Here is a 15,106-nt window from a genome sequence, read left to right as displayed (position 1 = left end):
GGAGCCAGACCTGATGTCAGCAATCCGCCATCCCACAGGAATCCCCCGTCAAGTGCAGGTGCTGTCAGTGCTCTATTTCCTTGCAAGTGGGTCTTTTCAAACAACTGTGGCCCTGGCATCAGGGATGTCCCAGCCTATGTTTTCCAACGTATTGTCCAGAGTGTTGTCTGCCCTTCTGAAACACATTCAGGGCTACATCGTTTTCCCTCAGGTGGAGGATTTGCCTACAGTGAAAGGGGATTTGTATGCCCTGGGACATATCCCCAACATCATAGGTGCCATTGATGGGACCCATGTGGCTTTGGTCCCCCCCCACAGGAGTGAACAGGTGTACAGAAACCGGAAGAGTTATCATTCTATGAATGTACAGATGGTATGTTTGGCTGACCAGTACATCGCCCATGTGAATGCCATGTTCCCTGGCTCAGTGCATAATGCCTACATCCTGCGTAATAGCAGCATCCCTTATGTGATGGGTCAACTCCAGAGGCACCGTGTGTGGCTATTAGGTGAGCCTCTGGAAGCAAGACAGTGGGAATGGTTGTCTGGGGTTATCCCTACAGGTTAGTGTGTGTCTAACAGTTGGCCCTCGCCATGTGCAGGTGACTCTGGTTACCCCAACCTGTCATGGCTACTGACCCCAGTGAGGAATCCCAGGACAAGGGCAGAGGAACGCTACAATGAGGCCCATGGGTGAACTAGGAGGGTGATCGAGAGGGCCTTCGGCCTCCTGAAGGCCAGGTTCAGGTGCCTCCACATGACAGGTGGATCCCTATTCTACTCACCAAAGAAGGTGTGCCAGATCATTGTGGCCTGCTGTATGCTTCACAACTTGGCTTTGCGACAACAGGTGCCTTTTCTGCAGGAGGATGGTCCAGATGGCGGTGTTGTGGCAGCTGTGGAGCCTGTGGACAGTGATGAGGATGAAGCAGAGGAAGAAGACATGCAGAACAGGGACTCAGTGATCCAGCAATATTTCCAGTGAAACACAGGTGAGAATACAATCCTGCCTACTACAAGTACTTTTACACTACTACCTCTATCCTGTCTGTCGTTTTCACCCAGTGTATGGTCACTGAGTTGTCACTTTCCCTTACGGTTTCACAGATTTGGGTTCCACTGTGTTTCGTCTGCTTAAATTCCTCATGGACTAGAGCTGTGTAGCATAGGTATGTTGACATTACTATTTCAAAAACATTTTGTCACTGTAATTGCAAATACACTATTTCGAAATCACAGACAGACTCCAGATCATTTTGTGCTTTCGGTGTGTTTATTTAAATGCAAAATATTGGAGGGGGAAGTTAAATGGTGAGGGGTGATGGTGCAGGAGTGTCCATGGCAGAGTCCAGTCTATTAGTCTCACAGGTGCATTGCCCATATGGGCATAGGAAGTGGAGCTGGGGCAGTTTAATTATGGACAGGGTGACAAAGTGGGACAGTAGGATGACAATCAGGGTGGTCTCATTTCTTGGCGGGGGTCGTGGCATCGTTCTCTGTCTTGTTTCTGGATCTCAGGGACCGTTTGTGGGGTGGTTCTCCCTCTGCAGGGGGTGGGGTGCTGGTGTGGTGGTCCTGAGGCGGGGCGTGCTGTGCACTTGTGCCGGCGGAGGTGGTGGGCAGTTCATTGTCCAGGCTAGTGTCAGGGGCCCCTTGTAGTGCCACAGTGTCCCTCCTGGTGTTGAGTACTTCCTTCAGCACCCCTACGATGGTGCCCAGGGTGGAGGTGATGGTTCTGAGTTCCTCCCTGAAGCCCAAATACTGTTCCTCCTGCATGCACTGGGTCTCCTGAAACTTGCCCAGTACCGTTGCCATCGTCTCCTGGGAGTGGTGGTATGCTCCCATGATGGAGGAGAGGGCCTCGTGGAGAGTGGGTTCCCTTGGCCTGTCCACCCCATGTCGCACAGCAGCCCTCCCAGTTCCCCTGTGTTCCTGGGCCTCCGTCCCCTGGACCGTGTGTCCACTGCCACTGCCCCCAGCTCCCTGTTGTTGTTGGGGTGGTGGGTTATCCTGGGTTCCCTGTAGTGGTGCACACACAGCTGATTGACGTGTCCTGGGGTCGGAGGTATGGGCCCGCTGGGTGGGTGCTGTGCTGGTGTTTCCAGAGGGGGGAAGGTATGTGGTGGCCTGTGCCTGCATGAGGGGAACCGACTGTCCAGAGGTCCCAGATGGTCCGGGCTGGTCATGTAGATCCAGTTGGACAGAGCTGCTGTTATCACTGTGGGCCTCTTGTGTGGGTGGAGTGGACATGTCTGGACCCTCCTGTTTGGTGACGTTGGTCCTGCAGGGTTGGAAAGGCATGATTGATGCATCTGTGTGTGCCATGTAGTGCAATGGGTGGGTGACCGTGTGCCCCAGTGCTGGCATTCCTGTGTGGGAACTTGTGTGATGATGGTTTAGCGGGTGTATGGCTATGTGCAGTGTGCATACTTTGGTGATGGGTGTCCATGCTTTGGTGTTGCATGCAGAGCTTGGTGTTGGGATGGGTGGTTTGTGATATTGGTACATTTGTGAGGAGTTGGTGTGATGGTGGTGAGGGCGAGGGTGGGGGTATGTGATAGCATGCAGGTAGGGTGGGGGATGTAATAGTAAAGCTTTGACTTACCTGAGTCCATTCCTCCAGCTACTCCTGCGAGGCCCTCAGGATGCAGAATTGCCAAGACCTGCTCCTCCCATGTTGTTAGTTGTGGGGGAGGAGGTGGGGGTCCGCCGCCAGTCCGCTGAACCGCCAGGTGGTGTCTTGAGACTACGGAACGCACCTTCCCCCGTAGGTCATTCCACCTTTTCCTGATGTCCTCCCGATTTCTTGGGTGTTGTCCCACTGTGTTGACCCTGTCCACTATTCTTCACCATAGCTCGATCTTCCTTGCAATGGAGGTGTGCTGCACCTGTGCTCCGAATAGCTGTGGCTCTACCCGGACAAATTCCTCCACCATGACCCTGAGCTCCTCCTCCGAGAACCTGGGATGTCTTTGCTGTGCCATGGGGTGGTGCAGGTGATGTGTGGGGTGGAGTGTGTTGTGATAAGTGTGGTGATATGTAGTGGTGTGTTGTGTGAGGTGCGTGGAAGTTGTGTGGGTGATGGTGTTATGTGCTTGCGAATGCTGTTGTACTTGCTGGTGGTGTCTCTCTCTGGCCATCTTTCTGTATTTTTTGTCATGTTTTTTTTTGGGTGATGTGGGTGTGTGTTTTATATTGTAATGGGTGTGTGGGAGTAGTGTGTGTATGTGTGTCAGGTGTGTGTATTTTGAATTGACCAATGTGGGGATGTTTTGTAAGAGTGTGTGTAATTTGAGCGCGGCGGCGTATACCACCAATGGAATACCACGGTTGAAAGACCGTCGCGTGGATTCATGTGTCGTGATAGTGTGGGTGTATTTCTGTTGGCGTGACGGTGGAGGTTTTGTTTTTGCCAGTTTATCACTGACCTTTGGAGTGGCTGAATTGTGTGGGCGTCTGAATTTTGGCGGATTCCGAGATGTGGGTCATAATAGCTGTGGCGGAATTCCGTGGCCGTGGCGGTGTGTTGGCGGTCTTCTGCACGGCGGTAAGCGGCTTTTACCGACAATATTGTAACGAGGGCCATAGCATTTAATGGAAGATTGCATGCGTCTATAAATAGTCCCCAGTGTAGCCTCTTTAATTTTGTGGCCCTTGCACATAATTTCACTATCTCTGTACCCCTAGCCCCCCCCCCCACCATTCTCTCCAATGAAGGGCTCCTGCCCGCAGCCCGGTACTTTGCACCAGCACTGCTCGGGGGTTAGCTTTGTCATTGTTTGTCATTGTATGTTGAATTGCATCACAAAGATTGTCACAGCCACACCATGCCAAAATTGCCATCATGCATATCACACAGAGGTGCGGACTCATTTTAATAATGGGTTATGCTGAGCTTTCTTGAAACACCATAACAAAATGGCCAATGTTTATAAACGTGCACTCACAGTGGCAATCTTGTAATGGAGTTTTAAAAAAACATAAATTCCATCATAAGACCGCCACCATGCAGTATGCACATGCAAAGACTGTCTTTTAGAAGATGTTCTTATTTATTTTTCACTGGGATGGGACTACACAGGAGGGAAGGTGTGTCTCGTCTCATTTGCATGCACTGAAGAGACACTTGAGGAGGCCTCTGCTCTCCTGCCTCCAAGTACTGCTACATGGCTTTCAGTTTAAAATTGACTCCAACTGAGCCCACAGACTGCCAGCATGGGAGAGCGATTTGAGCTGTTCCTACTCCCTCAAGAGTACTGAGAGGGCTGGGATAGGTGGAGTAAGACAAGGGGTTCTTGTACCATAATGCCTGGAATCTGAAGGCAGAGATGCTAAGGAGGGGTCCTCACAAACGTTGAGCATTGGGCATGTGGGAGAGGACTCCCAACTCCAGCAGGATGAACCTCACCCCTGGCAGCAGGCCTTATCTCTTAGAGATATCAGCAGCTGCCCACACACCCTCGATTGTCACCTGGGCTCCATAAGTTGCCTTCACCGATCTGACACATCTGTAACTATTCATAGGGAAATGTAGGGCTCAAACACCTTTAATCCTTTGCCTGCCAGTTGAAGGAGTGCAAATCTTTCTGAGGTGATGTGGCTTGGGTGCTGACCCAATGCCAGTGGTACTAAAGAATAATGGCCCTCATTATGACATTGGCGGTAAATGCCGCTTACCACCGTGGTGACGGCCACCAACATACCGCCACAGTGGCGAATATCCGCTCAGCATATTATGGCACACACACAATCCGAAAGAATACTGCCACATACACAAATCCGCCAGCCCAAAGGTCAGTGATAAAGTGGCGGTCCCAATATCCATACCGTTACGCCAACAGAACAAGGCCCACCACATTATGACCCATGAATCACCATAGCGAACATTCAACAGCAGTAAACCATTGGCAGTGCACACCTCCGTGCTTAGAATGGACACCCACATACAAAACAACAGTACATTGGCCATTACAAATAACACAGACCTAACACTCATACACACAACACACCCACCCACCCACAGCACTATAAAACACACACCCACAGTACCCACAACCCTTTACGAACAACAGTTCCTGCCAGGAGATTGACACAAACAGCACAGAGACAACTAGACACACACACCACATACACCCATACATCCCTCACACCACCACATTACTCAACACACTCTCACCAACACACACCACACAACACCCATGTCCCCACAAAGGCACCCCCGTTTCACTGATGAGGAGTTAAGGGTCATGGTGGAAGAAATTGTCAGGGTAGAGCCACAGCTGTTTGGAGCACAGGTACAGCAAGTATCCACTGCAGGGAAGATGGAGCTATGGTGGAGAATCGTGGGCAGGGTGAACCCTGTGGAACAGCATGCAAGAACAAGGGACGACATCAGGGAGAGGTGTAACGACCTACGGGGGAAGGTACATTCCATAGCAGCAAGGCAACAGTGCGCCATACAGAGGTCTGGTGGTGGACCCCCACCTCCTCCGCCACAGCTCACAGCATGGGCGGAGCAAGTCTTGGCACTACTGCATCCTGAGGGACTCACTGGAGTAGCCGGAGGACAGGACACTGGTAAGTCAACATTTAACACTTATCATCCCCAATACCTGCATGCCATCTCACACCCTCACCCTCACTCCCATCACTCCACTCCATCCCACACACTGCACCTACACTTATGACTAACCCCAGTGCCAAGCCCTGCATGCCATACCAATGCATGGACACCCCTTCCAGCCCTGTATGGACACCCATCACCAAAGCATGCACAGGGAAACTTACAATCACACAATACATCACCATACACAAGCAAAAGGTGGCAGGGCAACACCAACGATAGAGGGGAAGCCAGGGATGTCCAATAAGTAACAGACATAAAGCATAATACATCACTTACATCCCCACAGCCAATGTCAGTGGAGAGGAGGTGCCATGACAAACCAGTCCCCCAACAGAAGATGCTCCCAGTGATGACAATAACTCTGGACTTCAGGATCTGGACCAACAACTTGGCCCATCAGGGACCACTGGACAGTCAGTCACCCAAGCCCACTGTCAATCAACTACAGAGCCCCCCCCTTCAGTATCCAACACCACAGCACCCACCCAGCGTACCCACACCTCTGTCCCCTGGACACGTCAATCAGCAGTAAGCCCACCTGTACAGGGTCCCCTGGCCACAGCAAATACCGAAGACAATGAGGGACCTGGGGTCAGTGGCAGTAGGCACACCGTTCAGGGGGACAGAGGCACAGGGCAACATGGACACAGGGAGGACCACTGGGTGTCTGGGGGAGGACAGGCCCAAGGAACTGACTCTCCAGGAGGCACTCTCTGAGATCCTAGAAGCCTACCAACATTCCCAGGACACGATGGGCCAGATCCTTGACAACATGCAGGAGAACAGGCGGCTGCTGGAGGAACAGTATCAGGGAATCAGGGAGGACTTGCAGGCCATTAACACCACCTTGATCTCCATAGCAGGGGTGCTGGCCGACATGGCCAACATCATGAGGGAAGCAACAGCACACCAGCGGGCCCCTACCACTAGCCATTCCATTGAACAGCCCTCCACCTCTGCTGCAGCTAGTGGGCAGGAGGCTCCGTCACAGGACCCACAGGCCACCAGTACCCCGCCCCCTGCTGAAGGTGAACCACCTGCAAACGTTCCCTGCAAGCAAAGCAGAAGCCAGAGACACTTGCCAAGACCACTGCCAGGAAATGAGACTCTCCTGATTGTCCCTCTTGTGTCCCACCCTGTCACCTTGTCCACTTTGAACTGCCTTTTTCCCCTTCCTATGGACCCTTGGACACTTGATCTGTTCTACAAACAGACTTGAACAATACCCTTTACATTCCTCCATCATCACCCCATTCCATTGCACTTTTCCCTCAAATTCATAGCACTACAATAATCACCCTTGAACACAACTTAACTACTAGTATTTTATGTTTTGAAAATGTGCATTTATGGAAACAGTCACATCTAGTGAAAATGATCTGAACACTGTGAGAGCATAGAAAGAATGACCTGTGGCTGTACCTGACCAGCACATCAGTACACAGTTGTTACATCACCAACATCTGTAAAATGACAAACCGTGGGTGACAGTAAGTTGAGATGCAAAATAAGTTAATGCCATCATGCTACAGCCACACAGAATACATAAATAGTCAGAGGAATGGTCAGTTACACTGTCTCACCTGTGTGCCATTGGAGGTATTGACGGATAACTGATGTTCTGTTGTCCTCATCCTCAGCCTCTTCTTCCTCACTGTCCTTAGGGTCTACTGCTGCCACAGGAGCTTCTCCAGTCTCTTCCTCCTGCAGAAAGGGTACATGCCATCTGAGGGCCAGGTTGTGCAACATGCATCATGCCACTACTATCTGGAAGACCTTTCCGGGAGAGTAGCACAGGGATCCACCTGTCAGATGGAGGCACCTGAACGTGGCCTTCAGGAGGCCGAAGGTCCTCTCGATGATCCTTCTAGTTTAGCCATGTGCCTCATTAAAATGTTCCTCTGCCCCTGTCCTGGCATTCCTCACAGGGGTCAGCAGCCACGATAGGTTTGGGTAGCCAGAATCACCTGCAAGTATTGAGGGACAACATTTAGCCTCACACAATGATATGGGGATGACACCTGAATGCATACACTGACATACAGTGGGTAGGGACCATGGCTCACCTATTAGCCACACCCTGTGCCTCTGTAGTTGGGCCATCACATTTGGGATGCTGCTATTCCTCAGGACAAAGGCATCATGCACCGACCCAGGATACGTTGCATTGATGTGGGAGATGTACTGGTCCGCCAGGCTCACCTTTTGCACATTCAGTGAGTGAAAACTCTTACGATTCCTGAACACCTGTTCATTCTGGTGGGGGGGGACAAATCCAATATGTGTTCCATCAATCGCCCCAATAATATTGGGGATATGTCTCACTGCATAGAATCCGGCCTTCACTGTGGCCAAATCTTCCACCTGGGGGAAAGAAATGTAGCTGCACATGTGTTTTACCAAGGCAGACAAAACTCTTGCCAGCACGATTGAGAACATTGGCTGTGACATTCCTGCTGCCAGGCCCACTATCACTTGGAAAGAACCTGTTGCCAGGAAATGAAGCACTGATAGCACTTGCAGAAGAGGGGGGATCCCAGTGGGATGACGGAGAGCAGATATCAGGTCTGGCTCCAATTGGGAACCCAGCTTAGTTACTGTGGCCCTGTCCAGTCTATAGGTGAGTATAATGTGCCTGCCCTCCAGTATAGCGAAGTCCACAAGGGGTCTGTACACGGGGGTATGCCTCCTCCTCCTATTCATCCGCAGTGGTAGGTATCTAAGGGATACAAGAATGAGTAGGCTGTCACAATTTTAACAATGGAACCACAACTTCAGTGTATTTATGTGATGGGACAGTGGGAATGGCGAGGTATGTGCTAATCTAGACTGTGACGCAGTTAAGGTCGACATGACCTTTGTCTGCCACCATGAAACGGCGACCGCCTGTCGTGCATCTTGGCACAGGTGGAAGTGAGGTAACTCCACCAACATTGAGCGACGTGGCGGAAGGCGGTCTTGCACCGCCGTGAAATTCCTCATTGGATATTATGGGGCTCTATGGATTGCAGTGGCCAATGGGGATGTACACCTACACTGCGTGTGCTGCTGTGACCTGTGTCTGGAACCTACCATGGACCGTGTGACCAGGGAAAGGGCCCCTGCCTTCCCTTCAGAGAAGTTGGAGCGATTGGTGGATGGATCCTACCCCAGTACAGACTGCTGTATGGGCCTCCAGACCAACAGGTGAGTACACTTTGGGCACAATGCATGTGGGAAGGATGCATGGAAATGTGTGTGCAAGCATCATGTTATCGGGGGGAATGTCTTGTGGTGGTATACATGGTGTGTGCTGGCCAATGTGTGCACCAATGGTGATGGAAACAGGATTAGTGGGCCATATGTGTGATAGGCTTGATTGTATGTGTAATGGTGTGCTCCTGTCTGTATTACCTCTGCAGGTCAGCGGTGGAAGAACCTGAGATGCTGGGCATGGAAGACTGGGGAAGCCAAGCTGGGGATGGCCTCCCAACTAGGAGGGGTGCCCATCGGAATCTGACCCCCGATGACCTACATACTGGCGGTGGCCTACCCAGAGCTGGATGGGCACTTGAGGGAATCACAGCAGCCACAAGAAGGAGTATAGTGGGCATTATTAAAATAATTGGCAGGTGGCATGGGAACCAGGCTGGTGGATGTGAGTTAATCGGTGCCCCTAAGGCCAGGCCAGACATTGCAGCATGAGTCAACTCTAGGGTAATGGGTGTCTGGCAAATGCAGGTAACCTAGCTTGGTAGCATTCCATGTCAGTCAGGGCTTTGTGGGTCCCAGTAGGGGTGAATTTGGCGGTGTGCAGCCCTCACCTTGCTGTAGCATCTACTCAAATCACTGTCAGTGCAATGCATGGTGCTGAAGCCTAATCCCTGTGTGTGACAGTGCTATGAATGCCAACTGTTTTGTTGGTGCAGTAATTGACCCAGTGTTTCCTTTTTCTCTCTCACCCCCTTTTTTCTTCTGTCATCCTGTCCATGTGTGCATTAGCATCCTCTGACGGAGGAGCAGGGGCACCAGTGACAGAGGGAGCTGCATCCCACAGGACCCTGGAGTCAGAGTACACAGACACCGAAGGAACCAGTGGGACAGAGGGTGAGGGGAGCACCATGGTGGAGACAGGAGGTGACAACACAGACTCAGATACCTCCTCCGATGGAAGCTCCGTGGTTGTGGCGGACACCTCTGTGACCACCCCAGCTGCAGGTACACCCCCATACCAGCACCACCCTCCCAATAGCCCCTCAGCAAGTTGCCCGTGCCCGCTCACCCAGGGTGGGCATCTCCTTCTCCCCAGGCACCTCAGGCCCGACCCAAGTGAGCCCTGCTGCCCTGAGTGAGGAGGCTAATGACCTCCTGAGGTCCATCTTTGTAGGATAGTCAACCATTGTGAATGCCATCCAGGGGCTGGCATCCCAGATGCAGCAATGCAATGCATTCCTGGAGAGCATCCATGATGAATTGGCGGTCCAACAGAGATCAATTCACGCTCTGGCCTCCTCTCCGATAGCAGCCATTGTCCCTGTTTCTACCGTTCCCCCTCCAACTACCACTTCCCAGTCCCAATCTCCTCAACTCCAACCCATCCCATGCACACATACAGACGAGCATGCACACAAGACATCACCCAAGAGTGGCACAGTCAAACACAGGCATCATACTTCATCCCACAAGCACTCACGCAAACACCAGACATTTGCAGACACAACCACACCCACTGCCTCCACTGTCTCCCCCTCTTCCTACTCCACCTCCCTTCTAGTCTTGTCCACACTCACACCTGCATGCACTGCATCAACATCCATCACTAGCATCACCACACCAAACAGCACACACACCTCACTTGCAGACACCTCCACAACATCCATGCACATGTCCCCTGTGTCCTCTCCCATCCTGTCTGTCCCCCCTTCTAAAGGACACAAACACAATAACTCACACACCCAACAGCCATCGACCTCACATCAGCACACTGCCCATGCACCTGCACCCAAATCCAGCAGACAAACACCTCCTACAACCACTCCCTCAACCTCCACTCCCATCCCTCCTCCCTCCTCCCACCCCACCGTCCCTAAGAAGCTTTTCCTTGCCCAACCTTACCTCTTCCCTCTCCCTCCCCCCGTCCTGCCCGTAAGAGCAGTGTCCTAACGACCCAGCCCGGCAACTCAGCCAAACAGTCCACGCAGAAAGTGGTGGCACCACCAAGTCATGGTGGAAAGTCAGTGAAGTATCCTACTCCACCAGCCAAGAAGGTTAAGGATCCCACACCTCCTGCCATGATGGGGAAGAAGCCCTTGACTGCTGCCCGAAAGGCCAAGGAACACTCACATCCTGCCATGAAGGGGAAGAAGCCCTCAACCCCTGCCAGGAAGGGTAAGGATCCCACGTCTCATGCCATGAAGGGGAAGAAGCCCTTGACTCCAGTGGAGGCTGTCAGGGTGACACCTCCACCGCCACCAGTGGTCACAGGGTGCCTACCACCAGCTGAGGAAGTGCGTCCCTCACCACCAGCAGAGGCTGCCCATGAGGCACCTCCACCTGCCACTACAGTTCAGCCCTCACCACCAGCAGAGGCTGCCCAGGAGGCACCTTCACCTGCCACTACATTTCCATCCTCACCACAGCAGAGGCTGCCCAGGAGGCACCTTCATCTGCCGCCATAGTTCAGCCCTCACCTCCAGATGACACAGTTTAGCCATCACCACCAGCGGAGGGCATGTAGGCCACCCTTCAGGGGCTGCTGTACGAGGGCCCCTCTCCAGAACCAGTGGGAAAGACACTCACTCCAGAGACCGTGGCCTTGCACTCCCCAGCACTGACAAATGGGCATGTAGCCCCCTCCAGAACCAGTGGGAAAGACACCCACTCAAGAGACTGTGGCCTTGCACTCCCCAGCATAGAGTAATGGGCATGAAACCACCTCCAGAACCAGTGGCAAAGACACCCACTCCAGAGACTGTGGCCTTGAACTCCCCAGCACTGACAAATGGGCATTGAGCCCCCTCCAGAACCAGTGGGAAAGACACCCACTCCAGAGACTGTGGCCTTGCTCTCCCCAGGACAGAGAAATGGGCATTGAGCCCCCCTCCAGAACCAGTGGGAAAGACACCCACTCCAGAGACTGTGGCCGTGCACTCCCTAGGACAGAGAATGGGCATTGAGCCCCCTCCTTCAGAACCAGTGGGAAAGACACCCACTCCAGAGACTATGGCTTTGCACTCCCCAGCACTGACAAATGGGCATTAAGCCTTCTCCAGAACAAGTGGGAAAGACACCCACTCAAGAGAATGTGGCCTTGCACTCCCCAGCATAGAGTAATGGGCATGAAACCCCCTCCAGAACCAGTGGGAAAGACACCCACTCCAGAGACTGTGGCCTTGTACTACCCAGCACTGACAAATGGGCATTGAGCCCCCTCCAGAACCAGTGGGAAAGACACCCACTCCAGAGACTGTGGCCTTGCTCTCCCCAGGACAGAGAAATGGGCATTGAGCACCCCTCCAGAACCAGTGAGAAAGACACCCACTCCAGAGACTGTGGCCGTGCACTCCCTAGGACAGAGAATGGGCATTGAGCCCCCTCCTTCAGAACCAGTGGGAAAGACACCCACTCCAGGGACTATGGCCTTGCACTCCCCAGCACTGACAAATGGGCATTAAGCCTTCTCCAGAACAAGTGGGAAAGACACCCACTCCAGAGACTGTGGCCTTGCACTCCCCAGCAGAGAGAAATGGGCATGGAGCCCCCTTTAGAACCAGTAGGCTTGTTCCCGTATTCGGCTGAGGAGACTCCCCCACCTCAGATGCCTGCACACTTGCAAACTGATGCCCCTGCAGAGTTCCATCTGAAGTCAGGATTCAAGTTGGGCCTTGGACTGTGCCCTGTGGCCACGTGGGCCCTTAGTACATTGGACTGGGCAGTGGCCCTTTGTGTACATTTTACATATCTGTTTCACGTACAATTGGATTATTTAGTAGCTGTTTCAGTCAACACATTCTCATTAGTACATTCTTGTTGTCCTTGCATTATTCTGCCATGTATCGTGGGCCATTGTTTTTCACGTGCAGCTGGTTGTGTGTATGGTGTGTGTGTGTGTCGAGTGTGTGTCGTGCGTGTTTCACTCTTGTTTTCCTCCCTCCCTTGTCTGCTAGGCGGCTGTACTCACCGTCGTCGTCTTTGTCGGCGTTGGTGTTCCAGGTAGAGCATGATGTAGATGAGCATCGGGAAGACTTGCAGTTCTGGTTCCATGGCAGCGTTGTTCTTCCCTGTGTCTCTGATGGTGAGTCCTTGCTCTTCTGTGATGCGATTCCACCAGGCTTTTGATGGCATTGGTACCGCCCAAGAAAACGTGGTGGATTGATGGGTCCAAATATTGTCTTCTGCCTGGCTGTTGACGGCTACTATCGTGGTCAATGTTGTTTCTGCCCTGGCGGTTGGTGTGGTACATTGGCTGTCTATGGGAGTTATCACCGCTATGGTCATAATTTGGCTATAATTACCGCCAGCCTGCTGGCGATATTACTGCAACTTTATCATTCACCGCCTGGGTCATAATGAGGTCCAATGTCATTTTTATAATTTATGGTTATGTACCCTTGTTGGTAATGAAAGGTCTTTTGTATGGTGAAGGACATGTACCTCTGCCCTGAGTACCTAATCTAAAATGATGTCTGGATCTGTAATACTGATTTTTGTTGTCATGGGCGAACAAGGACCATGCATTTGCACCACAACATAAACCTGTCTCAAAATTGCAGTCTTTTTTGTCCGGGAGGAGTGCACAAGGCTCTACCCTCATAGTGGTGAAAGGCTACTGACTTTGCCAGGAGTTAAGCAGCACAAGCACAGTGGTGGCACCATACCGTATAGTGATCAGTAGAAGTGAACACATCTTTTTTAACTGTATCATTGGAGTGAGGCCTACAGGCTCACTCATTTAAAGTTCTACTGCTGTGTGCTTAACCTGCCCTTGCACTACTTCAGTTTGTTGTGATGTATTGCTCAGTGTGTCGTATTCATATCCAGCCTTTAGCTCAGGTGGTGAAATCTATAGGGCTAACACTGATATTGTATGCAGATGATACGCAGCTTGTAATTTCTATATCTGACAATCTATCACAAGACAGGCCTAAGATTCAAAAAGGTATACTCGCTGTTTCAGAATGGATGAAGAACAACTGTTTTTGCATTTGTGCTAATAAGACCAAGATTCTTCTCCCAGTCAAACAAAATGTCTCCTGGGATGACCACTGGCGGTCCTCTCCCTGGGCCTCCCCCCAAACCCAAGCCTTGTGTAACAAATCTTGCAGTTTCACTGGATAATACCCTGCCTTTTGGGGCCCAAGACAGATTAGTGACTGGCATATGTTTTGGTTTCATGAGATGGCTTAAAACAAAGATTTTTTGTATTTTTATTCATGCACACGCCAAACTACCATCCAGGTGGTCATATTGTTCCACTTATATTACTGCAATATTTGGTACCCGGGTGCCAATAAAATCTGTCATAAAAAAAGTGTGGCTTGCTCAAATGCTGTAGCTAGACTTCTTTTCTCCCTTTTGAAATCATGCTCTGCCTCCGGTCTTCTGCAGAGCCTCTGTTGGCTTCCTATAGAGAAGCAGATCCACTTTAAAGCTCTGCATTTCTCACAGGATTCTTTACTCTCAGGTGGACCCCATTTGGAGTCCCCTTATTGCATCGTATTGTCCTTCTTGCCCTCTACGCTCTGTTAACCTTAGTCTGGTCACAGTCCCCAGAGTAAGGAGAGCCAGAACGGGGATCCGGTCCTTCAATGCTCTGGCTCCTTCACTCTGGAATGCACTTTCTCTTTCTTTGAGAAATACTTAGAATCACTTCCTCTTCAGGAAGTCTCTTAAGTCATGGCTATTCTCTATCTAGCCCCCTCCTCTCGAGTGCTCTTTTGGCACTGCGTGTAGTACAGGCCAGCACTAGGGGCAGCTATGCGCTTTATAAATCTTTTAACATAGCATGAACATACTGGGCATATGTGTGCAGGTGAAAGGTACAATAAAGGGATAATGTAATGCTGTACATTGCTTGTATTATATGCATGTGCTGGGTGTATGTGTGCCTGTGAATGGTACGATACACCAAGGAGGTAGTGCTGTGCACTGTGTGTATGCAAGATGCAGGTGCTCAGCATTTGTGAACAGTATAGTACATGGAAGGCTGCGGGTTCCATTTAAGACTCAGGGCTGACTGGAGGAACATGAGAGGAGGTAGAGGGATCAGCCCAGACAGATTTGTGTTTTGCTGCATTCCTGTAAACTGGGTGGGACACACTGAAGGAAGGGAGAGCCAGCTCTCCAGTATACTTCAAAGGGTATTCTTTGATTCAGAGAGATGTCACTGGAAAGTTGCATGGGCACATCTCAGGAAATGAATGAGGCTGATAAAAGAATCATAAATTGTAGGACTGGGGTCCTGGGGTAATCTTTTACTACACATACCACTGTGGTTGACAT

This window comes from Pleurodeles waltl, chromosome 1_1 (assembly GCF_031143425.1).
Source record: "Pleurodeles waltl isolate 20211129_DDA chromosome 1_1, aPleWal1.hap1.20221129, whole genome shotgun sequence".
Taxonomy (NCBI): Eukaryota; Metazoa; Chordata; class Amphibia; order Caudata; family Salamandridae; genus Pleurodeles; species Pleurodeles waltl.
The sequence above is the reverse complement of the archived record's forward strand: the minus strand, read 5'-3'. Positions refer to the sequence as shown.